Raw genomic sequence first — 26,419 nt, 5'->3', positions numbered from 1 at the left:
ATACTCCCAAACTGAAAACTGGCCAAATGCCCATCGACAGTAAACTAGAGTAAACACACTGTGGTAGAGTCATACAATGAAATACTACATAGCAATGAGAATGAGTGAACTACTTCTCATAGGTGAAACACTGAGCGAAGGAAGCCAGGCAAAAATAAGGACTTCTGATCCCAATTTTACTCAGTGCTGATAGAAGTCAGGGTGGCAGTTACCCTTAGGGTCTAGTGACTAGAAGGGAACATGGGAAGGGGCTTCTGGATGCTAGTGATATTCTGTCTTGAGCTGGGTGCTGGTACACAGGCGAGTTCTCTTTGCAAAAACTCAAGTTATAATCTTAAGATTTTTGTACTTTTGGGACACCTGGATGGCTCAGTCAGTTAAGCCTCTGCCTTTGGCTCAGGTCATGATCCCAGGGTCCTGGGATGGAGTCCCACATCGGGCTGCTTGCTCAGTGGGAAGCATGCTTCTCCCTCTGCCTGCCGCTCCCCCTGGCTTGTGCACTCTATCTCTGACAAATAAATAAAATCTTTAAAAAAATTTGTGTACTTTTTGTATATATGTTAGGTTTAATAAAAAATATTTTAAATAAAATTAAAATGAAGCCACATGATGTGATAGGGATTGATTGCCTGTTTTAGGCTGAATGTCAAATACCTCTGAGCAGACAGCAGTTAGGCTGAGCCATGAATGACAAGAATGAGCCAGATAGGTCAAGTTCTTGGGCAAGCACATTCAAGGCACAGAGAATGACAAGTGAACACAAACAGTAGAGCCAGGCAGGGAGATGAGGTGGGAGAAGTGAATAGGGGCCATACCATAAAAGGGCACCAGAGCCTAAGTAAGGAGTTTAGATTTTACCCAGATCAATGTGAAACCACTGAACAGTTCTACACAGGAAAGATTATGAAATTATTTGTATTTTTGTGAGTTGTCTTGCCTTTTTAAGCCATAGTTTCATCATCAGTGAAATGGGAATAAGAAAATAAATGATATAATGCATATAAAGGGCTTAGCCTAGTGCTTAGCCTTCAAAAAGTGCTAACGGTTAATATTGTTTATTTTTATATATTTTTAATATACACAAATGTATATTTTATATTTTTATATATTAACAGCTAATATTTCATTAAATTCAAGACAGCAAGAATTACAAGATGCACCATTGTTTTAGAAGTCATTAAAAAAAAGTTGCCATTTAAAATATCACACTATTACCTTATCAGTTACGGTTTTTTGTTTACCTTGCAAAAGCTTGGGATCCTATGTAACTCTTTAAGCATATAGACAAAGTAAAGATTTAAGTAAAAATTTAGTAAGTTCTTGGGGCGCCTGGGTGGCTCAGTCGATTAAGCATCTGCCTTCGGCTCAGGTCATGATCCCGGGGGTCCTGGGATCGAGCCCCACATCGGGCTCCCTGCTCGGCTGGAAGCCTGCTTCTCCCTCTCCTCCCCACTCGTGCTCTCTTTCACTGTCTCTGTCTCTCTCTCTCTCAAATAAATAAAATTTAAAAAAAAATAGTAAGTTCTCACTAAAACATCTATCATTCAAAACCTGACTGCTCCAAATCCCTTTTGGACTCCAAATCCCTCCAACTCCTTGTTTTGAGCACCTGTGCAAGGCCATAGTAATGACATGACGGTGGCCAGCTTGAGGTCATGCAATACTTTCGTTATCCATACTATTAGCCATATAAATCTGGTTTAGTATCTGCACTGAAAACAGAAATAGGATTACCTGCCACCATTCCTTGGGAATGCAGGGAGCAAAAACTGAAATCCATTTGTGGAGTGCTTGGAATTTCTTGGGAAGCAAGGCACTGTGAGGGTCCAGGTGATGCTACGGGGCCATCTATCCCCTGACCCCTGGAGCCGCTCTCCACAATCACACACTCCGCTTGAGCCCATACTCATTGCTTCATCCCCAATGCCAGACCCTCCCCAAGTCCTACCAGGAATAGTAATTACTTTCATTCGCTCAATCATTGTTCAGGTATAATTTTGTCACGGTCCTATTGATTCTCTGTCTTCTGAATAATCTGTTCTTACCGTGGCCTCTAGTGATTCACAAGAAGTCCTTATTCTGATTCAAGGTCTACTGCAACGATTCTTTTTGTTTGCACTGTGTGGAAATTTTTCCTTTCTTCTGCCTACTAAAATGGTAATTAAATTTAATCCCACCAACCTACTCAGGGGAAAATACAATCTGATCCACTTCTATTTCACAAGCCCGATACCAGCTCCTGCCTGACTCTCCAACCACTCAAACCAACAAGATCCTTCTCTGGTTTTCCCTTCCCTGAGGCCAGACACCCAGCTTCTCATAGCACAATGTGAAGATGGCTCTCACTAAGGGGAAAACACACGGACCATTTGGGGGACTCAAAAGTCACACTCCAGTGGAGCTGCGGGTTTGGAGTCATTGGAGTGTGAGGGTCAGTCTGCTTTAATAAAAGTTCTCTTAACAGGAACTGGCACTCTCGGGTCAGTACCGCTTTGTGGCTATGATGGCCGGCTCTGCGTGACCTTGACCACGTTCCAAAGTGGCAGCGTAACCTTGGGTAAGTAACTTCTCTAAAGCCTCCGTTTTGCCATCTGAAATATGGGGATTACTAGAGTACTAACCTCCGGGGTTTACTGTGAGCATCACATCAGCCACAAGGAAGAGTGAAATAAAGCTTGGCGGCCATTCCCATTATTATTAGTTTTAGGATTCTACTATAACTACTATTACTACCACACAGACATGGCGTAGAGGAAGAACAACAGGACAGCTGAATGCTCATCTCGTACCTGCTACTCACCGCTTGTAACTGAACAAATTCTCTCAACTTCTCTGGCATTTCTTTGAAGCAAAATCGCGCTTTAATATGAATTTAAGAACATACACATCAGGGCATTCAACATACTAACAGTTTGTGGTAGATGTGGCATCTCAAAACCACTACAGCTTCAAACTCTAAGTATAATTTTAAATCCGTACAATCAAAAAAAAAAAAAAACAAACCTTGTATCCCATAGAAAGACTTCAAGTCTCCACACAGAAGAGCCTCAGGTATCAGCAAATGACAATGTGCATTTATCGAGTGTGCCTGCTCTGGGCCAAACATGGTTTATTCATTCAGTCAACACATATGTACTGATCCCTTCAGATGTTCCAGGCCCCGGAGATAGAGGGCTAAACAAAATAGACAAGGTCCTTGATCTTGTTGGGAAGAGGTTTTAATGGTTAAGGAGCAAAGTAATAATAAAGTAAAAAAAATAATAGTAATAAGATTTTATTTATGAGAGGGAGAGAGGGAGCACGAGAGAGCACAAGCAGAGGAAGAGGCAGAGGGAGAGGGAGAGGGAGAAGTAGGCTCCCTGCTGAGCAGGGAGCCCGATGCTGGGCTCGATCCCAGGACCCCGGGATCATGACCTGAGCCTAAGGCAGATGCTTCACCAACTGAGCCACCCAGGCGCCCTGAAATAGTAATAAATAATAAACAGATCACTGAAGGAGATAATTTCATATGGTGGGGGAAAAAATGTGTAGAAAGTAAACCAGAGTCACATTTGGGGTCAGGGATGCTGCCAATCCACAGCAACCCTGATGAGTTACTAATAGTAATATATTTTTTTAATGCTTAGGAAATCAATGCTCAGAGTAACTAATAAATTGGGTCAATTTGCATAGTTTACAATGGTCCCACATGTGCCAAACTCAGGATCCAATGTCTTACCCACTATGCAAAGTGCCTTTTTATTAATGAGGTTTTGCTTGGTTAACGGTCATGGCTAGTACAGAGTTACACAGCAGGTTGGCCCCTACAACTTACATCAAATTCCCCAACTGTCAATTCTGAATTAATGAGGTTGAACCAGGTAAGGGCCAAACACAACCAGACTGCAGTAGTAGGACCCTCCTCCCCACGGGGTCACAGAGCAGCTGGGGTCATCAGCTTACCTCTGTCACATAAAAATTCAGCTGCCATTTCCAAAATAAATACTCAACTGCTTCTGTTGTAAAATTAAAGGCTGCTGAATCTTTTTGAAAAGAAAAACAAAGATATGAAGAAATGCAAATTCAGAATGAATAATCCCTTCAAATACTTTTCTACTCAATGTTCTTTCTGCTCTTTGGTCTGGAGAAAAATTGTCCCAGGGAAGAATTCCACCCCCCCACCCCCAGGAGGAGGGCCTCAATCTTCTCTTTTCTGGAGGAGAAAGTACAGGGACTTACAGATTTTTCAAGAAGGCGACCCAAAAGGAGGTCAAAGGAGGGGAAAGAGAGGGATACGGAACTGCCAATCCATCAACCTGGGAATAGCAGCTCACAGAGCAGAGTTTTCTAGAAGACTGACTATCTGCAAGAACCAACAATACAAACCACAGAAGGGAAAGCGAATATACCTACAGATGCACATAGACCTGATGTTCTGAAGGCCACTGCTGTTTAATCTCTGAATGGCAGATGAATTTATCATAAAGTATGTATCTGACAATGTTCCATGGAAAAGACTGAAAACATTATGGTTTCAGTAGGGCTGAAGGCAATCATCAGATGGGATTCTAAGTTTGCCATTTTCTCAAGAACGCACAGACATCTAAAACCAACATAATGGTAGGTGTACATGGTTAAAATAGAACATAGACTGACAGGAGGACTGTAGAAATAATACAAACAAGGGTACTGTACATCATTTCAACTAAATAACAGAGTGGTTACCAAAGGTGCTTTCCAACTTGTCCTGTCCAAAATTTCAACAGACCTAACAAAACTTGAAGCTATACAGGGCATTGTGATACCCAATCACTGAAATCATGGAGTGAAAATATACTGTGTGATAAAACCAAAGAGAAAATATCAGGAGAGGTTGAAGGCTTGGGTGCATACATTGCATGATAGTTTGGTAGGACATTATGTCCCCACTAATCCACATACGTTCATTTCCCTAAGAAACAGTTAGGTTGCAATTATCACTGATTTTCTTCCCTTTAAGTTAGGTTCTGAATATGCAAATGGCTTTTCATTTTAATTTCATACTAAATCAGTATATGCACACAAATCTATTTCTTACCAAGTTTCCAAAATAGAAGCAGCAGTACAATGGCAAAATTAGGACACAAAGATAAAAAGCAAAGATCGTAAGAGGATGAGGAAAAAGAATCTATGTATAGTGTCTTTGGAAGCTAATTCATTTCCAGGAAAATAGAAATTTTTAAATACAATTAGTTCAATAAATTAGAGCTGTCAAAATTACGTGACCAGAGAAATTTCACTGGGCCAGAAAACTTTGTAGGTAATAGAATTACAATGATCAATTTTACTTTTATCCATTCTAAGGAAAAATTTTTTTTCATGACTACATCCATTGTTCCTGCTTCTGATAACATTCTGATGCTCCTTATGAATTCTCTCTACCACCTTCAGTCATGGTCCAGGTGATTTGGGAGAAAGTAACTCCACTCTGACTTCTGACTCTGGGGATAGGTTCGTGCTCAAGTGGGGTCAAAGGGTAATACATTCCCCCCCCGCCCAAGAAATGAGACTAGGAAGAGGCACTTTCATGTGACCCACAGAACTAACACTGAAATCCAGTCCTGAGATTTTGTTGGAATTCTTGGGTCGGCAAGTATTTTCTGCATTTTAACATTAGTAGGGTCTAAACCTAGAGCTGGAGGGGGCCATCTTGCCAGAAAAAAAATGGGAGAATCTGCTTGATAATGAAGCCCACCCAGAAACATACATGGCTGGGAGACAGCAAGAAATGGCACCCTGATAATACTTCTGAGCCCCTGATCCAGATATATCCCTGGACATTTTGACTATTCAGGTCAGTAGAGTCCTATTTTGCTTGGTACACTTTGAGCTCAATCTCTCTGAGTTGAGTCTTTTTCAAGCAACAGAATCTGGTTGAAGACACTCAGTCTGTGCTTCCCATAGCATCAGGCTACAAATACAACTTCAGCCTATAGGAAGTCCATTCAGTATTTCCTCATAATATCACCTTTCATGAAAATGAATCAACAGTTAGAAATCAGTAGAAGTAATGCTTATTTTCTTTAAATGCATTTGACAAAATTTAAATTTCCCCTATGTTCACAAAGCCTCTCTTTTATTTTAGATTCTAATTAAATGGGCCAAACTCCTATTTTTGGAAGATACAAAGAATATGTGCACTTAGAGTTTTCACTTGCAGCCATGGTTTAATAGAAATTGATGGAAAGACATGGAAATGCAAGGGTCTCTGAGCAGCTAGGTCTCTCTGAATTTCTGCAAAGACCAGCACATACTTTCTCTACTCTCCTTAAAACTGCCATTGCCACTGTCATGACCGCCACAACCTGCCTCCTCAAACTGAGCAGGTCACTTTGTCTCTGTCTTCAAAGATAAAAAGAGAAGGCTCCAAACAAGAACATTCAGCTTCCTACCACCAAGCTTCCCTGAAACTATCCCATCCTGCCCTTTACTCCTCTTCTAGAACAGTCCTCCTGGCTACTCCTCCAGGTGTCCTCTGGGTTCACCTCCCCACTATATCAATGACCAGTTCTTGAAAATACCCAACATGGTGGCTGTTTGGGTTAAGAAACATCAACAGGCAAAATATTTCACACGGAGCCTAACACCTCATCAAACCTCCCAAGTCACAGCATTATCCTCATTCCTGTATTTTATAAAGATGTATTGAGCAACTGAACACAGAGGGTGCCATGTGAAAGCCTTGATTATAAATACCTGAAGTCTAGCTTCTTCCCTCAAGCCTCTTCCAGTCCACCAGGAGGGAGAGGGAAAGGGAACAGGGAACACATGATTACAAGGCCTGGTGATCCTCTCCACCAAGTTTGGACCAAACCTAGGACATTTTAAGCATTGTCACTGCAGGAGGAGGCCATTCAGGCTGTGGACTAAACCACAGGAGGCGCCATTCATATCAACCACAGCTGAATGGTGCCCCTGAATTTTTCCAACACAGACGTCCTGAATATAAAGGAACTGAATGGTGAGTCCTAAAGTTCTGAATAGGGGAGGGCAAAACTATAACCCTCAGGGATTCAATAATTAGAGCAACCAAAGATGGTAAAGAAGGGCTCAATATTGATGGTCCCAAGCCACTGAGGATCACTCTTCCTCTAGGTCTGACAGCTCTCTTCAGATTTCTCCTCCTTACACCTTTTAGGCACACCAGAGATTACAAAAGGACTCTACCATTCTGGTGTTTCTGCCATTCCTGGTGGGAAGCTCTTAAAACCATACCTCAAATCCAAGGCTTAGACATTATTTTAAAAGTGCAATGCTTTGGGACCTGCTAAGCCTGAATATCCTAGTGTGGTCACTGATATGACCTCATCAACTTCAGATCCCTTTCTTGCACCACACTGTTTGAGGCAGATGGCCAATTTTAAAACACCTTCCCTACAATCCCAAACCACTCCAACTGATAATTTTCATCAAGGAAACCATCTGGGTTATTTTCTGAAACACTACAGGCTGCTGCCTGCCTGCCTGCCCAGTATCCATTCCTCACTTCTTGCTGATCAAGTACATTTCAACACCCAGTTAAAATGTACTAACATTTACTGTATACCCATATATAAATATGACTAAGCCTTGTCTCTCTGCCCTCAGCATACGTGTTACACCCCCTTCTTTCTCTATGCAAAACTATTTTTGGTTTGGGGTTTCTTTTTTTTTTTTTTTAAGATTTTATTTATTTGACAGAGAGAGACACAGGCAGGGGGAGTGGGAGAGGGAGAAGGAGGCTTCCCACGGAGCAGGGAGCCCGATGTAAGGCTCGATCCCAGGACCCAGAGATCATGACCTGAGCTGAAGGCAGATGCTTAACGACTGAGCCACCCAGGCACCCCTGGTTTGGGGTTTCTAGTAAGGCCCAGACTCAAGACCATTTTTATTATTCATGCCAACAGATAGAACTTTTATTATATTTTCTCCACATTTCTCCTGCTTTCATGTTATCTGCCACTAAAAAATGATCGTGGCATGAAATACATTATTTGGGACACAGAGTTCCATTAATGCCTTGGAGGAGATGGCTTACCAACTGGCCCACCAGTGCCTGACGAGAATGCAATTGCATTACATGGGTAAATGATTTACTCCTGGGGTATATTTTATCCTCTGCTTTGTCACAAGGTCAACTGTAGTCTTAACTTGTCCCATTTTTCAATATCAGATACATTTAACAACTGCATGTTTAATTACCTAAGACCCCAAGTCAGTACCGACAGTTACATTACTGCATTCATTTGGAATGACTATGACTATGAGAGCAACTTACCTCTGGTTCAATGTCTTTTTACCCATTGTACATGTGGTGTCTTTGTCCAAGCTAATAGATGATCCAATCAATACACTCACAGTTGGCTAGCAAAAGATAGCCTTTTTAAAAAAACAAAACAAAAACAACAACAAAAAGTACAATGACCTCTGAAGTTCTGCAGGCACATGCTAAGGAAAAACCAGGTATGGATAGATCAAGCCCTGTTAATGCCGCCCATATGCCTACTGACTTCCAACTGCCTGTATCTGTGTTCCTAGGAGCTTTTTCCAAACCACGTAAGGTTGGAAATACAGATGAATTAACATCCCCTGGGTACAGTCTTCAACCAGTTACAGATGGAAGTTAGTGTATAAATATCTCAGCTCTTCCTTTTGGATGGAATAATTCTGAAGCGTGAGTTATACACCATTTCCAGTTCCTCCAGTAGTAAATTGCAATTTTGGTAGATTTTCCTTCCTTATGTTACTTCCCCCTCTCTCCTAATGATGTGCCTGTAACTTTCCAAATAAACTACTTTTGTTCCTGAATCCTTGACTCAAGGTCTGTTTGGGGAGGGGGTGGGGGGAGGGAACCCAACCTAAAACAGAGGAGGACAGAGGAATAAGGTTTTAGAACTTAATAAAATACTTTTTGCCTTCATCTTTTATGTTTGCGGGAGAATAGTCTTAATAGAGCAAGGAAGATCTGCTCCTGGATGGGGACTCTGCCAGTTTCTAGTCATAAAATGAGAATAATGGCAGCACCTAATTTATAAGCCCATTGGAAGGATTAAATAAGATAGGGCACATAATGCCTATAAGAATATCTGGCAAGTAATACGTGCTCAAATAATCTGTTATGGTAAATACCATTGTTCTAACTCTGAAGTATAGCTTTTCTTTTTACAACCACATAAATAGCTTCTTGAGCACCTACTATGTGCCATAACTTCATCTTGGGAATTATTAAAACTGCTAGAGACAGAGCTCTGGTTCAAATTCTGTCAACATGTAACTGCGTGAAAAGCTATTTTCACTAAGAAAAATCTGGACAATTAGCAGGGCTGCAGTAACAGTGTCCTCAGCAGCTCAAGAATGGGGTTGAGGTTTGACCCAAAACGAAAATTCTATTTCCAAATGAAAAATTGTGAGGGTCCTTGCAAGAGGCCAATCATATGCAAAGAGGCAATCATATGCAAACTGGAATGCAAAACCTCCACCTCGTGTCCACAGCCCTTGCAATGTGACTGTGCAGCAGCTTTCTTTAAATAGAATCCACTTCCCTACCCCTTAAATCTGGGTTGGCCTTGAAACCTGCTTTGACCAAGAGAATGTGCCTACAGTGACCGTGTACCTCTCCCAGTCTGGGCCTTAAGAGGTCTGTGTGCTTCCCTTTTCTTTTGGATCCCTGCTCAGGTGCATGGGAACAGGCTGAAGGTAGCCTGCTGAGGATCAGGGTCATGTGACCCATTCAGCCCCATCACCCCAAAGTGCAGCCAGTCAACCACCATATATGTGACTGGGTAGATTCTAGAGGAGCTGGTTCTGCCGGTTCTATTGGATCCACCTCTGCTACCCAAACTCTTTTTTTTAATTAGATATTCAGAGGTTTATCTTTTTATTTTATTTTTAAAGATTTTATTTATTTGACAGAGAGAGACACAGCAAGAGAGGGAACACAAGCAGGGGGAGTGGGAGAGGGAGAAGCAGGCTTCCTGATGAGCAAGGAGCCCGATGTGGGCCTCAATCCCAGGACCCTGGGATTGTGACCTCAGCTGAAGGCAGACGCTAAATGACTGAGCCACCCAGGTGCCCCACCCAAACTCTTAAATGGAGAATTTCCCAAGATTCAGCCCTTGGATTCCTTCTCTGTCTAAACTCACTTGCTTTGGTGAGGTCATCATCCCTACCTCCAGCCCAGACTTTTCTCCTTAACCCCAGACTTACAAACTACTCAACATTTCCATCAGAAGTAGATGCCCACTGTTTAAACTAAACTCCTAATTTACCCCTGGAAACCTCCTTCTCCCACAGTCTTCCCTTCCTTAGGTGAAGGCAACTTCATTCTTCTAGGTGCTCAGGTCAAAAACCTTGGAGTCATCCTCGACTCCTCTCTTTCTCTCATAACCTGTACCCAATCCTAAGGAAACCCTACCTTCAAAATATGTAAGAACTGGGTCACAACTCACCACTTTCACGGCTCTAAGTCTGGTCAAACCACCATCTCTCTCGCCTGAATTATCACAGTGTTCCCCTGATCAGTCTCCCCACTTTCATACTTTCCCCTTCTCGACAGGGAAGCCAGACTCCTGGTAAAATAGGTCAGATTCTGGCCTCTGCTCAAATCTCTCCAGTGGCCCCCCCATCTTGCTCAGAGAAAAGACTAAGGTGTCCCTGCTGGCTCCAACCCCTCCTTCACTTTGTTCCGGCCACACTGGCCTCCCTGCACTTCCTCCTGCAAGTCAGGCATTGTACCCTGGGGCCTGCTCACTGGGTTCTCTCCACTGGGACATTCTCCCATCCACAAGACAAGGTAGATCTACATGGGTAGTTCCCTCCTTCAACATCGCCTTCTCAACAAGCCTATCCTGACCCCCCTCTATTTAAAACTGCACCCTTTCCTGCCACCATCCCACCCATTTCCTAACCCCTTTATCCCACTCTATTTCTTTCAAAGCACTGATCACCTTCCAACATTCTATCCGTTTCTTAATTTATTGTTTACTGTCTCTCCCTGCAGAGGAGGGATTTTTATCTATGTTCATGGAAGTGCCACCCCAGTAAACACAGCAGTACTGAATGCATGTCTGTTGAATAAATGAATGACTAGTTAGGAATGGTCATATCTATTTTTATCCTATTTTTTAAATTTTTATCCTTTAATCCTTTTTTAGCCTGTCAAAAAACCCCAAAAACCAAAAAACAAAGCAGAAGCAAGCAGGCACCACCCTAAAAGATCCAGTTATCTTTATTTTAATCCTACTAGTTAAGTGATTAACTTGGAACCAAAGATTTTTGTTTTATAGTGACATCGACAGTCCTTGCACACCCTGGTTTACCTAGGAAAGAAAGCCCCCTCGACAGGCAGGCCGTGCTCTATGATTAAAATCAGGTTGAGGTTTGAAAAGAACTGGGAACCACTTTCTTTTTCTTTCTTTTTTTTTTTAAGATTTTATTTATTTATTTGAGACAGAGAGAATGAGAGACAGAGAGCATGAGAGGGAGGAGGGTCAGAGGGAGAAGCAGACTCCCCGCCGAGCAGGGAGCCCGATGCGGGACTCGATCCCGGGACTCCAGGATCATGACCTGAGCCGAAGGCAGTCACTTAACCAACTGAGCCACCCAGGCGCCCCGGGAAGCCACTTTCTAAAGTCTTCTCTCACTCTCCTATCTCAAGCAAAGAGTAACTCTAGGGACAACTCTGGAATTTTCTATCTCATTTGTTTTCCATTACTTTTTAGTAAGGTACAGTGATAGCATTATTCTCAGTCGCCCTGGGTGATTCCAATATTGATTTTGAGATTCTTCCAGCTATTCTATAGAGTGCATATCATTTATAAGGTTCTACTTCACTTCTGTGGGCATATTTGCAATCTGAATGTTTTATATTTTCCAGATGATAGTATCATATGAAATATGATAGCATCCTTCTGAGTTTTGATAATCCCTACCTCCAGGAAGCTCGAGACCATATGATTTCCTTTTCTATTTTGGTTTAATTCAAATGGACCACATGAGGAAGTTTTTAATAATTATCCCACATTGCAAAATACTGAAGTTGAGTTGCTGAAGCCTAACTATGCAAATATTCCCACCAAATATTAAGAAGGCTTAACTCAATATTTTTTTTCCCTAGGATGGAATTGTAAAAATGTATCTTTCTGAAATCTCATTTGCCTTATATTTAAATTATGAAATAAGCTTATATTTTTAGGAAATGAGATGAAGAAGGAACACTGTATAATAATGACTCAAAACCATAAAGCGACCCTCCCCTGTAATCCAAAGATGACAAATTCAAAAGGCTTCAAGGCACAAGAGAGCAACATAAACAATTAAAATGGCCTGATGGGATCCCACAGAGAGTGATGGACACTGTGACAAAGTGAAGACTCCATTACCTGTCTATGATGGAGGCAACTGCTAATCAGCTACAGTGGATGGGTGCCATAAGAAAACACAGGACTGCCAAATTTTGTGTTTGTGTATATATCAGGTTTTTTTTTTTTTTTTTTTTAAGAAAAGAAACCTGAGTTTTTAGGGGAAATTTCACACTATGTGTGCCAAACGGAACATATCTAGGCCACAAGACTCTGCTCTAAAACGGCATTGTCAAATGTTTAGTACCTAATTCACAGTGTTCTCCCCCACACTTTAAAAGGACAGCTCAACTATATTTCGCAGATAGTAAAAGTCTCTAGTCGTGTTCCCTGATTCCTAGTTGTTAGTGGGCTCTGGGTGTTGAGTGTTTCTTTCAACCAGTGTAGACTGCTAATGTGGCCATGCAGGTACCCTACACAGGAATCCAAGCTGAAGGCAACATAGTAATTGCTGTCACAGTGTATCTATACACTACTTTTAAAATCCCTTCCAGTTATCACCCTAGAATCTTCTCTCTCTGGGCATCCTGCCACAAATATCTGTAACCAGAAGCCTGATGAGACCCCGGTCCCACACTGGGGAACCCCCTACTTGAACCACTTACTTCGATTCATTTCCCTCCCAAGCCTTCCTGGTTTTTCTCATTTTTGAATGCCTCTGTTACTATGGAAACACATGGTACCAAAGACCAGAGCAGAAACGACTAAAACCCCAGCTTCCCGTAAAAAATACCAACTAATATTCAAGCATCATCGACTGTGCATATTCATACCAGGTTTGAGACATCAGAGAAGTGTAAGTTACATCTCGTAATGAAATAACTATTCTTAATATTTTTTAAAGCAGCTCAGTCTATTTACTCTATTCCTGGAAAACTGGCTCTTCACTTATGGTTTGCTTCCTTACTCTTTTTTTTTTTTTTAAGATTTTATTTATTTACTTGAGAGAGAGAATGAAAGAGCACAAGAGGGGGGAGGGTCAGAGGGAGAAGCAGACTCCCAGCTGAGCAGGGAGCCCGATGTGGGACTCGATCCTGGGACTCCAGGATCATGACCTGAGCCAAGGGCAGTCGCTTAACCAACTGAGCCACCCAGGTGCCCCTCTTCCTTACTCTCTTTTCAATGTATTTAGAAGGTCTACTTTACACCCATATCCAATATTAAAATTTGTCTCTAACCATAAACAGAGGATTAATCTTTCCTTCCATATGTTTTTCATCTATAGAAAGGAGGAGAAAAAAAAAAATGTTCCATGCTAGTATTAAGGAAATGGATTAGACCATTGCTAGGTCCCATCCCAGAATTTTAAACAATGACATTACTCTTTTGCATCTAGACTCATTTTTTTAACCTAGGTAACATGCATTTATCCACAAACATTTTTTCCGCCCACAAACATTTATTGAAGACCTGACATACGTATGCATAAAGCTGGGTGCTGGGGATACAGGCACCAAGAGACAAGTTACCTGCTTTAGAAGAGTTCTCAGTCTTGTACAAGAAGGGAACCAAGTAAGAAAACATCTACCAAACGGTGTGATGACTGCTTTGAGAGGGGTAACCCAAAACCAGGTGGAAGAAGGTTTTGGGGCGTGGGGGGATGGGGGGTAGGGAGGGCGGTAGCTGGGTAGGAAGTTTTCAATGGGATGGTGGTAATCAGGTGATCCAATGTTACTTTTGAGGTGGGAATGAAGACAAAGAGGCTGACACAAGGTCTAATTGAGAGATTCTATGGAAGTGGTGATGGGGACAGGGATAGGGCATAAGCGAGAAAGTAGATGAGATTTAGGGACTCCTTGGATATGAGGGGGTAAAACAAACTACTATTTAACTCAAGTTACTAATGGCTGTTACTCAAATACTATTGGAAATTTCCTTTTGTTATTTGTTTCCATGTCTCTGAAGCCTAGACAAAAAAGAAAACTCTACAGTTTAAGAATTTTTTTTTCCTTTAACCACCAATCCCCCCATCACTGTTTATATTTTTAGAGATTAAATCATACCCACGTAGCAACGGTCTCTACTTTGGGAGAAGAATCTTTTAAACAAATGAAGTTTTCTAGTCTTCACTGCTAGGAAGTTCTTTTCCTGGGTCAGTAAATTGCAGTGCAACTAAATTAGGCAGGTGGGCAACTCAGCTGACGGTTAAGAACAACTTAGTTTGAAAAATCAGTGTGTTATACAAGTATCTATTTGCATGACTCAAACGGTCATCCTTAGAAGCAAAGGGGTCAAATTCCATCCAGAAAACAGCTAAAGAGTTTCTTAAATAGTATGTCAACCTTGAATTTGAAAAGTGAAGCTAACAATTGTTGACTCTCATAGAATTTATATTTGGGACTGAAGGTGTGAGTGAGTGAGCTCATGCCCATCCTCCCTCCCTCCTTCTATAACTTATTAAAGGAGTGATGGAAACAACGCTTGGATAAAGGCTTCTTGATTCAGTTGGACAGTAGGGAAATGGATGCTTGGGATTGTGAACCAGCGCTTTATAGGAAAAACAAAGGTACTCTTCACTGCTAATTTACTTTCATCAGTGACCTAAGTGGCAATTCCCCTGAAAACGGGCAAAGGGAAATCTCCTGACATCGGTTTTAAAATGTAAATCAAATGTGTTTCTTATACAAGCAACCAGATATTGATTTTTGCTTTTGATCATTCGGTTAATCATAATACTGAACACAGCAAGGCCATCAATGCATTTACTTTCCCTTTTCACGGGGAAATTTGCATGAACAGAAATGCTGAATCAGAGGATTGGAGAGTCAGAATGGGTTGATTAATCCAGCGCTTTGTACATTATTGAAGGTTCAAGGACTCCAAACAAAACTTTTCTTATCTACTGACATCGGATTTCGATGAGCCAGAGTTTGACTCCTCTTCATTACCCTACCTAACTGCAGGGTAGTTTGCCTTGAATGACCTATAGCGAGCGCTCTTCTGAAGATTAATTAAGATATACAGGTAAAATACTGGGATGAGGATTTAATGCATCTTGTTCAGTATGTTAGCTATTATTGTAGGAGTGCAATTCGCTTTTCCTCTGATCTGTATTGTTGTTGCACAAGTAGCTAATTGCGTGTGTGTGTGTGTGTGTGTTGTGTGTACAACTATCACCTTTCTAAAAGATTTAACTGAGCAGGCCCAAGCCTAACATTTGAGGAGGCAAAAGCACAAATGGAGTCTTAATTATTATACATTTAAATATGATAAAACAAGCTAAAAATTGTTAAACATGTTCTATCTGCCTAGCTTGACAAATACGCCTTCATAGCAACCTAGAAGACAAGTTTAAATTCAGATTTCTTGAGTTCCAGAACCCAGCCAAGCAAGGAGCACCAGCCTCCTGCCTGGTCCCCTTGCTCTTTCTACCCTAACCTCCAGCACCTGTGTGTGGACTACAATATCCTCCTGTCCCAGCTCCAGCCACACTTCCCACGAACAGTCTTTCCTCAGCCACCCTCGGGCCCAGGAGCCTTTTGAGCAGGGAAATCCAAGACCTGGGTATGCACAGCACAGCGCAGAGGTGGCTAAGGTGGCACATGGGCTCTTTGATTGGTACAGAGGGGTGTGGCTGTGCAGGTACGAAGAGGTTGGGGGACAGAGCAGCTGAGCTCTTTGCAGGGCAATACCCGGCGGCGGGGGGAGTGTGGGGGGGTGAACCCTCCTAGTAATTTAAGATTTTCTCAGTCCTATTATTAGTGCAACTGAAGAACAATTTCCTTTTTTCCCTTGCATTTGCAAGTCTTTCCTCAGGGAAAAGTTTATAAATAATTATAAAAGCAACATGAACCTGAGCATGAAAGTACCCGGATAGCCACAGACATTTCCTGTTTATGACAAGAACCGTGGGAAGAATACCAACTTACCTATGGATGTTTGGTATTATGTACCAAGCTACTTGAACGGAGACCACAGTTATTCATGGTGGACCAAACTCAAACCTTACTACAGGACTTGCTAAATATAAAACAGGCTTAGACTTGTGTTGATGCCCCCGTCCATTTCCAAACTATACCTCTTGCTTCTGAGAAACTGTTTTTGGATAATCCTTCCCATTGGTTCTTATCTCACTGGAGAATGGGACCTTCCCTCAAAACTCCTGCCCATCCACAAAGATCAGGTCTGAAAAGCCCATCACTGCTGACCCTGGGCAAAAACAGCATCTCCTGGGTGAGGGACCAGCACGCACACAGTGTCCTGAACCTTGTAGGAGCTGTGATTCTACAGCTCAGATGTTCTCTGGGGAGAAAGGGAGCTGGCTGCTGTTCAATCCCACTGGCCTCCAAGTCCTGGGGTAATGGGCATTTTAATTCTGTCTTTTTGTGTTGGTTTGGTTTTGGTTGTGTATCACCCATCTTTGTTTCTTTGTTAGTAAAGGGGGCAGTGGGCCTGCTAATCTAGGTGCCTTCCCCTCCCTGATGCCCAGGGGGCTGAGTGGGGAGGAGGGGGATGGAGGGCAAGTCCAGGTATAACTACCAGCAGACTGTGGCCTAGCCCTGAGCAGCCTATTCTTGGCTGGAGCCCGTTTCTCTAAGCACCTGATATTTAGAGCCTGGAGCTGACTAGATTCTGGTTTGCTTGCAAGCCTGCTTTTTGGTCATTGTTCTGTTTTTTGTTTGTTTTTGCCCTGTGCTCCCCCTTCCCCATTCATGGCAATTCTCTTAGCTATCTAATAACCTTCTAGTAAATTCTTTTTGCTCAAGTTAGACAGTTTCTTTCATTTGCATGCAAACTAAGAGTCATTGCTGATACACTTGGCAGAGCTCCTGACACAGAGATAATCAATGAATGTGTGTTACATAAATGATTATAACCTGAATGTGTAACACTACCATTTTTGTAAAATAATGGTTTTTCTGATTCATAAGACAGTGCTATTGACTAATTTTTTTTCTTGATATGGAAAGGTATAAAAAAGATAAAAGCAAAGCCATAATTCTACCATCCAGACATGGCCTAACTTTGTTTTTGTTCCAGCTTTTACGTATCTATAGGATATTTCCATCTCATGAAACACACATCATTGCGGACTGGCTTATTTCTACTTAAAACTGAGGTTGTTCCACATCATTACATAATCTTTGAAATGATCACTTTTAATATCTCCATAATTGTCTATTATTTGGGGACCTTAAAATACCTTTAATGAGCCCCCCAATTTTTAGTTTTAAAGGGTAATTTTTTCTATTGTTTTTGCCTGCCTCTAATTCCTCAGCAGAGACTAAAATTAAAATTAAAAGCCAGAGAAATGATTGTGTCAAATAATATGAACTTTGAAAATATTTGTCAAAGGCTTTTAAAACTGTCCTCCAAGAAGATTGTATCATGTAATTATCCCACCAGCAGTAATGAAAATGTCCTTCTCACTGCATCCCTCCTGGTAATGTGTATTTCTATTTATATATATACATATATGCATACATATTGCTTGTTTAATACATGAAACATGGCATCTCATTTTTGTCTGCATTTGCATTTCTGTGGTTAATAGTAAGAATTATTTATTAAATATGTGAATTAGCCTTTTTATTTCATCCTTTCAAATCATTTCTTCAGATAATTGGACAATTCTATTGGGGTGTTATTTTCTACTTACTGATATGCAAGAGTTCTTCAGTGCAATTATTCTATTAACTGTTCTGTCATGCTTGCTGTATTCTTCTCCATGATTATTTTCTGCTTTAAACTGTATATTTTTGCATACGAAAGTTTAAAATATATTCAAAGCTATCTTCTGCTCTGCCATTCTTTGCATTAATTCCTAAGTATTTTCTTCTGGCTTTGTTTCTCACCTGCCAGATCAACTTTCCAATATGTTTGGAATTTAGTGAATTGTGTAAACAGAGGTTCTTAGTTGAAGGTTTTCTACCTACTTGGCATGGTGCCTTGGTTTTGTCTAATACTTCTCACTGTTTCAGAATGCTTCTGTTTCCCAAAACTACCTGAGCCTGTTTTGAGGCTACTCTATTCCAGTGAGCTATCTATTGATTCCTCCACCAGAACTACACGTCTACAATGTCATTCAATGACCAGATTTTTATTTCTATAAGGGTAACCCGCCGCCACATGTTCTTTAGCAAAATCTTCTTGACTAGAGTCCTGTAGTATTCTTGTGGATTGATGTTAGAATCATTTCATCAAGTTTCCCCAAATCCCAAAGCAATAAAACTGTATGATTAATTGTGGAAGAGTAACTACTTCATAATATCTTTCTACCCTAAGAATAGTACGTTTTCATTTGTTCATTTCTTATTTTATGTGTTTGAGTAAAATTTTACAGCTTTCTAAACAAGTCTTTAGATGCTTATTATTCCCAAGTATTTTACATACATTTCCTATTTTTCTTAAGTTTATATTTTTGTAGATTTATGAACAAAATCCTTCTCTATTTTATTTTGTAGTCGGTGAATACTGGCATTTTGGTGTAGCCACTAATTTTTAAACATGAATTTTATAACTAACCATCTTACTGAAACAGAAGTTTCTTTACGTTTTAGTTGACTCAGTTGTGTATCACTTTTACACAAAATCAAGACACAATGTCCGATATTTTGTTACTTAGGTGAAAAGTTATACTTAAACATACGCATTAAATATTTTTTTTATAAAAGCACTTTTCATGAAATAAGATTACATGATATTGAGGCCATCCTAGAAATCCAAAATTTAACTTTGTAGTCCTGCATTGAACCACATTCTTTTCCCCAGGGTACTCAGTCTTGCTTTTCAAAACTACCCAGAAGTGCCCTGAACGAGACATTCAGTCACTTCTCACTTGGATTAAATAAGACAAATAAAAACAATTCAACAGCTGATTAAGAATTTTGACAACTGTGAAAGACAAAGAAACACACCAGGAACTTGCTCTTGTATAAAGAGCAGTTTGTCTCTTATTTTAACCCCAGAGACAGTAGGCAGAATGACTTTTTAAAGTAGAACAGGGCCCACCTGGGTATAGTCAAAAAACAATTGCATGCTCTTCTGTATAGGAGCAGATTCCTTTTTCCACAGATAAGCCCAAGTTTCCTATTTTTAAAGATAAGGATAATAGTATCTACTAATTATTAATTCATGAAGTATTTATCGTGCATCTGATTTGGGTTCTGTGTTACTGGGAAAGACTGGAGGACTATCTCTAGTAATGAGTGGGGATAGGGACTGAGGAGAAGCTGGTTATAACAGAAGCACGATAAATGTTATTACTGCACATTATTATTTATTATTAATCTCTAGAAGGCTAAAAGTCTAGTTCCCCATTGTCCCCCTAAGGCCTAGCATGGCAAATATAAATGTCCAATAGGCATTTGTGAAATGTTTGTTGACTGACTGATGTGTTTTTACAAAAATGTCAGTTGCTAGAAAATATTTTGACTCAATTCTTAGCTGCTTGCTTAAAACCAATTCTTAGAAGATGCATTTGTTAAAGCCAAGAATACTCCTCTTTTGAAATCAGAATGAGTTTCTCAATTGCTCTTTTTATACAAGTTAGTAAAAAAAAAAGTTTCTAAAAAATCAGATCTTTAAGTTGGCACAGAAAAATGCTGTAAGAGTATTCATTCCTTCACTCATTCGCCAATATTGAACATCTTCTACATGCAAGACACAAAACAAATGGCCAACAGAGTTTACAGACATTAAACAGTCAAACAAATAAATAGGAAATTGCAAATTGAGGTAAGTGCTATGGAAGAAAATTAGAAGGGTGATAAGGAGAATGGGGCTGCTGGGGAAGAAAGACCAAGGAGGCCCGAAGGATGAGTACAGTTTGTATTGGCAAAGTATTAGGGGAAGTGCTTGGGATACTCAACAGAGAGGAGGTCAGTGTTAACAGTAGCAAGAGGGGATGCCCAAGATAAGGCTGGCTAAGTACCCAAGGCTCAGACAGTCTCTGGAACCCATCCCAAGTATGTGAATGCATTTTATGCAAGAAACTGACACAATCTTATCTGCTCTAGAAGAATGATTGGAGGGACCAAGCAAGGAGCCAGGGGTCTTGCTAGAAAGTAATGCTAGTGATCCAGGAGAGAGATGATGACTTGAGGTTTGATGGTGTGGTGGTAGGGATAGAAAGAAGAATCTGTCAATAGATATATGTAAAAGACCAAATTTATGTAACTTTGGGGTGATTTGGGATATAGAGGGCACAGGGAATGAAGGTGTCAAAGACGATTCTCGAGTCTGGCTAAAGCAACACCATGGACAGTGGGGCTATTTACCAAGCTAAGAAAGATTGGAAAGGTATTACGATTGGGGTGTTTTTGTTGCTCTTGTCATTTTTCTTGTTCAATTTGATTTTCTGTTGTTTGCATTGTGTCAGTGGGGTAGAAAAAGAGAGGAGGCAACATTAACGAACCCCATTGGGATAGGGTATGTCAGGTAGGTCACCTGTAGGAGACTGAGATCCTGGATCAGCTGGGTTTCCAGATAAGTGATATTTGTCTAGTACCTGTGAATGCTGCTCTTCCTTACCATGGTTGGGAAACATCAAATATGTTAGCTGGATTAAATAACCTTGAAAGTCCTTTCCAAACACATAATACTCTAATTCATATGCTGAAATAATCAGGCCATTAAACACAGATCACAGGCATGTTGACATACTGGGCTGAATAGCGTCCTCCCAAAATTCATGCCTAACCAGAACCTATAAATGTGACCTTATTTGGAAACAGGATCTTTGCAGATATAATCAAGATGAGGTCATACTGAATTACAATGGACCCTAAATTCAATCTGAATAGTATCCTTATAAGAAGGGGGAACTTAGCCATGTGAAGAGGGAGGCTGGAATTGGAGCTATGTTGCCACAAGCCAAGGAACACCTGGGGCCACCACATGCTGGAAAAGGGCAAGAAGGGATCCTCCCCGAGAGGCTTCAGTGGGAGCAGGGCCTTGTCTACACCCTGATTATGGAGCTCCGGCCTCCAGAACACTAGAGAATAAATTTTGTTTTGAGCTACCTGGTTTTTGGCAATTTGTTATGGCAGCTCTAGGAAACTAACAGTTGGAGAGTTAGATCACTTGTTTGGGGCTGACTAGCATTAACACAGGGAATACAGTATAGGGTAAATAAATATCCATTTCCCTTCCTCTTCTAAGGGTCACCACCATTTTCCTGGTGGTTTATGAGTAATCCACACACCTACCCATTTAGGTAAGTCTCTCTGTCCCCAGGATTGTATCACAGGGGAGGAAGCTGTGACTCCGAGAAGTTAAATAGCTTGCCCAAGATCACAAAGCTAAGAATGGAGGAGTCAGAGCCCAAACTCAGCTGTCTCATCACCAAGATACCACGCCCCGAACACCCGCCTCTCACACCTGCAGCGTTGAAGCAAACTCTGACAAAGGAGAGGAGCTGCCAAACTGTGTTTTCAATGCCTGCCATTAACACTCACATTTATTAGCAGAATACCGAGTTGCAGGTACCTAGTATAATCAATCTTTACCCCTTCCCAGAGGAACACAAAAATCTTATTTAAGACCAATACTATCAATAAACTTGCCAACAACTCTATTGCTTCCATTAGCAGTGCTTCTGCTTTGCACATATGTATTCCAAGTCAAGGTATTACCATCAGATTGGACATTTATGACTTTAATTTACTTAAATGCATTTTTCTCAAGCATTCCCCCATTTCATTTTGATGATACTGACTCATTCTTGCCACCTAAGGAGACCATAAGAATAGATACTCCAAGTATGGAGGAAAGGGTCTCTAAACTTCATGGTCACAGATGTCCATCCTTTAAATTCTAAAGTAAAAAATAAAAGCATATTCTAAATTTATCTCCCTTCCTTAACTCAGTGAGTTGTGAATATAACAGATACAGAAATTTAAGGTGGCAGAACTGTTATTCTGGGGTGCCAGTTTCATAGAATTCTAGTGTAGGAGGGGTCTTTCAAGAGTGTCTTGTCCATCTGGACTCAGGTAAGAGAGATTGTGTCTACATACCACCAAACTCCAGAAGAGACAAGGGAGGTGCTGAGAGATTTTGTGAGTTACCTAAGACCCGATGGCTATTTCTTGGTAGAACCCTGTGCAAGGTTTCCCAATTTCCCCCCAAAGTGTATTTAGCCTCCCAACCTGTCACCAGCTATTAAAGATGACACTTGCCCCTGGCTTACTGCCAACTTCTCTATTAATTTGACAAAAAAAAAAAAAAAAAAAAAAAAACCACCACAGGTAGCCCCAATGCTTCAAATTCCCTTAACTGATCTCTAATGTTGAATAACTAGCGTCCCATGTTTAAACCTCCATCTACACACACATGGGTTCGAGAAGGGCAAACACGCTTCTCCTCCAAACCGGGCACAGATGATCTCCAGACTTTTCAAGTTTACCCTCCAGGAGGCCGACATCACACGCGATTTTGACAAGAGTTTGGAACCGAGATCCTCTTCCACGCTCTGCCCACACCCGTGCCCAGGAGAAGTTCTCTCTCTCCATTACAACCCACCAAGCGCGCGCGCGCATACACACACACACATTCACACATACATACACACACACACGCAAGTAACAAAGGAAAACACAGCCCCATAAAGGCTCAGCTATTACATCTTCCAGTCCACACCTGCCAAGAGACAAAAACCATACGGAAATCCTGCCCTGGCAATATGTGCCACACACCTGGGGAGAAACAGGCACCCTGGCACCCCCCTGGGCGTGCGCGGCTGTATACACAAAGAACCGGTGCGGGGCTTGCTAAGCGGTCCGGGGGACCAGCGCACTCCCAGAACTGGTATCCGGGGGTCTCCCCCGCGCCCTCTCGCCCGGCAGAAAGGAACTATCCTTTATTTGACCCGCAGAGAGCCCAAGCTGGATGGCAGCGCATGGGGGGTGGGGGCGGTCCCCGGATCCCTGCCCTGCAGCCCGCCGGTCCCCAGCCTCTGGCATCTCCTAGGCGATGCACAACCGCGCGCTGTCAGACGCCCGCTTCGCATCCTCTGCCGGCGAAGCGAGATGCCCGGGGTCCGAGCCGTGCTCATCCACGCGAGCGCCCCTCCCTGCGCCGCTACCCACCCAGGCAGCCCAGCCAGGCACGCCTGCCTACCTGGTGGCTGGCTGTCAGCGCAGCGGCAGCGCCTCCTCCGCTTCTCCTCCGCCGCGGCTACATCGCTCAGAGCGCCATGTTCCCGGTCTCGGCGGGCGCTCGGCGGGCGCACGTCGGGCAACTACTACGGGCTGGGTAGGGGCAAGAGGGGCGGGGGCCAGAGGGAGGGGGTGGGAGGCAGAGCCGCGGCTTTCTACTCTCCACCCAAGCCTCCCCCAGCTACTGAGCATGCCCAGCTGCCTGGCTTCGCCCCTAGGAGGACTTTCCACGAGCGCACGCAGCTGTTCCGGGTTTTCGCGGCAGCCGGCGGGAGGCAGGCAGTAGCAGCTGCGGGGGGGTGGGGGGGCGGGGGGCGGCAGCGGGGGAGGGTCGGGGGAGTGTCTCCACTCTGCGGAGCCCCGAGCCGGAGAAGGCAGCCCCTTGCCAATCCAGTCACCCAGTCGCCGTATCCCCGCGCCGGGCAGCTCCTGCACGCCCCCTCCGCACACACTGGGGGTTCGCAGAAATTTTGTGCAGGACCAATGCGGGGCTGAGCTTTGCTAAAGAGGAGAGCGTAGAGGCGGGAGGAGGCGGGGCTGAGAAGCAGATCCTTCCGCTAACCTCCTTGCTGCCACCTGGACCTGTGCTTTTCAAACTTCAATGTGTCATAGGATTAAAATGCAAATCCAGGTGCCTCAGATTCTACAAGCTAAACAAGCCCCCAGGTGATGTTGTTGCCGATGGTCCTCTGACCACACTGAGTAGGAAGAATCTCGAGAACACCCCTCTATGACCTCTGTGTGGCCATCCTTCAATAAACCAGCCCAGAAATGGTCTGTGGCATCCACAGAGGCGCCTCCTGCGTACAGATGGTGCGGTGGCTAGTAAGGGAAAGTTCCCCCCCTCCCCAACACACACACACACACAACTGGGTTGCTGTGCAGCCCTGGAAGAAATCACACTAGGGCTGGGCTCTGAGCACCCAGCACAAACTAGCGACTTTCTGACTTAGAATTTGAGGCTTAGGGGAACAATGGGTTCCTGGACTTCTCCATGCTAATTTTGCTAGTTGGCTAGCAAACTAGTTGCTGCTTGAGTTGCTCACCTCAAGTCTGAACCAGTCTCCCTTGGCTGTCCCCTGCCTTTCCTGAGCTGGGACAAAAACTCAGACCGGGCATCCAAGTGCCGAATTTATTATACACGCCACGGTAAGGCTGGGCTTGCCCAGTGAAGAAGACTGACAGATTGTGACAAGAGGAGGACGTTTATATACCAAGAGATGACAGGGCTTTCTGATGAGTGATGTTTGGGCTGAAGCTTGCAATGATATCTGTGGTTCATATTAAATCCCCTAGTTGTCCACTCCCTTTCCAACTTCTGAAGGCTCCACGCATTGTCAAGAATATTCACTGTCCATGCCAGAGTGAGAGAGAAACATTCGCAAAACCAGTCATGAGTTTCCAACCTTGGAAATAAAGTTCTACCCTTGTCTGTCCTTAGCTGCCCCAACAATATTTTCATGAGCTACTGATATGGTATCTGATTCCATAACTGCATAGCAGATTAAAAAGAAGGGTTTGTATCTATGTACCCTATTATACTCAACTCTAAACAGTTTTATAGTTAATGGTACAGTATTTATCATTTCTCTCTTGCTTGTTTTCCATTCATTCAGTACCGTCAATTCAGTACCAATAGCTGTGGTATCAAAACAGGAACCATAGGGCCCCTGGGTGGCTTAGTCGTTAAGCGTCTGCCTTCGGCTCAGGTCATGATCTCAGGGTCCTGGGATTGAGTCCCACATCAGGCTCCCTGCTTGGCTGGAAGCCTGCTTCTCCCTCTCCCACTCCCCCTGCTTGTGTTCCTTCTCTCACTGTCTCTCTCTGTTAAAAAATAAATAAAATCTTAAAAAAAAAAAAAGGGGAACCATAGGATAAATGTGTAATTACTTTTCTCCTTCAATACTCCTATGTACAAAGGAGAAATATGTCCTGGTATATCATGCCTTGTTTTTCTGTTTAAAGGAATAGGAGTCTCTAAGTCTTCCTCTTAACTCTCTAAGCCACACACATAGGCCTAACTATACACCCACCACCCCCACTCCCACCATTATTTACATAAATATTTTCTATTTCTGACCTTCTTGTATGTGTGCTTGCACAGATACAAGAGCTAGAAACTATTTTCATAGAGGTATTATTTGTGATTGCTATCAATTAGAATTTTGCTTTGAAATACTGAACTTTAATCACAGGAAAAAAGTCTTACCTGTTAAAGCTTACATTTGTGTGGTTATTTCAGCAATTGAATATTATGATTATTGATAGTTGTCTCAAATTCATTAAGGAGTTATGCAAGGTAAACTTTATAAATAAATAATAATACTATTTCTGGACATACTGCATTGCATTAAGGCCTGGGGGTTTCTTTTTATATAATATCATTTCTTGAGAGTTTAGCAGGCAGGGTGTTGATTAAGGACCAACAGGTGTGGGTGGGAAGCACAGGAAGCAGGAGTGTACAGAGGTAGAAGTCAAGTTATGATGCAGGCCAATGAGTCTTGGCCAGCCCTCTAGGGAGCTCTGGAGCTAGGATGACCCTTCAGAGTTGTCAAGAGTTGGTTTGAGCTGTCCAGTCCTTTATATATGAACATTAATCATTTGGCTGTATTGGAATGGGCATGAACTTGAAAACGAAGCAGCTCTCTGAAGTTGAGGCAGTCCCTGAAGAAGAGAACAGCTGAAGGCCATCTGCCAGCAGTAGTCCCTGCAGCTGGGGTAACAGGTCCTTCACCTAAGAGGGATCTGGGTAGAACATCACTTTGTCCACCACACTAATAGATTGATTGAATATAGCACTTTTGAATACACAAAGTAGGACTGCACCGATTTGTCAGAGGGATTCAAAAACTTTATTTTTAAATAATAGAATTTTTCCATGGCTCAGAGATTTAAGATTTGGAAAATAACCTATAATCAGCAATTGGGAGTTGTTGAAGGCAGTCATTGAGAGGATGTGACTTTTGG

The 26,419-nt window shown here is 42.3% G+C and overlaps 1 protein-coding gene across 1 annotated transcript in view; it reads right to left on the bottom strand.

Annotated features, from left to right (window-relative positions):
• The window catches only part of PAK5 (p21 (RAC1) activated kinase 5), a 296,814-nt gene extending 273,240 nt beyond the window's left edge, over nt 1-23,574 (bottom strand). Inside the window, exon 1 of the mRNA XM_045885402.1 lies at nt 23,415-23,574. The gene's annotated coding sequence lies outside the window, so the exon portion shown is untranslated. The remainder of the gene's footprint in view (nt 1-23,414) is intronic.
• Between the last annotated feature and the right edge of the window lie 2,845 nt (nt 23,575-26,419).

The sequence above is a fragment of the Mirounga angustirostris genome, unplaced genomic scaffold (genome assembly GCF_029215605.1).
Source record: "Mirounga angustirostris isolate CCGP_5_RB_7025 unplaced genomic scaffold, mMirAng1.0.hap1 SCAF_10, whole genome shotgun sequence".
Classification (NCBI taxonomy): domain Eukaryota; kingdom Metazoa; phylum Chordata; class Mammalia; order Carnivora; family Phocidae; genus Mirounga; species Mirounga angustirostris.
Note: the sequence above shows the minus strand (reverse complement) of the source record. Positions and strands in the feature narration are given on the sequence as shown.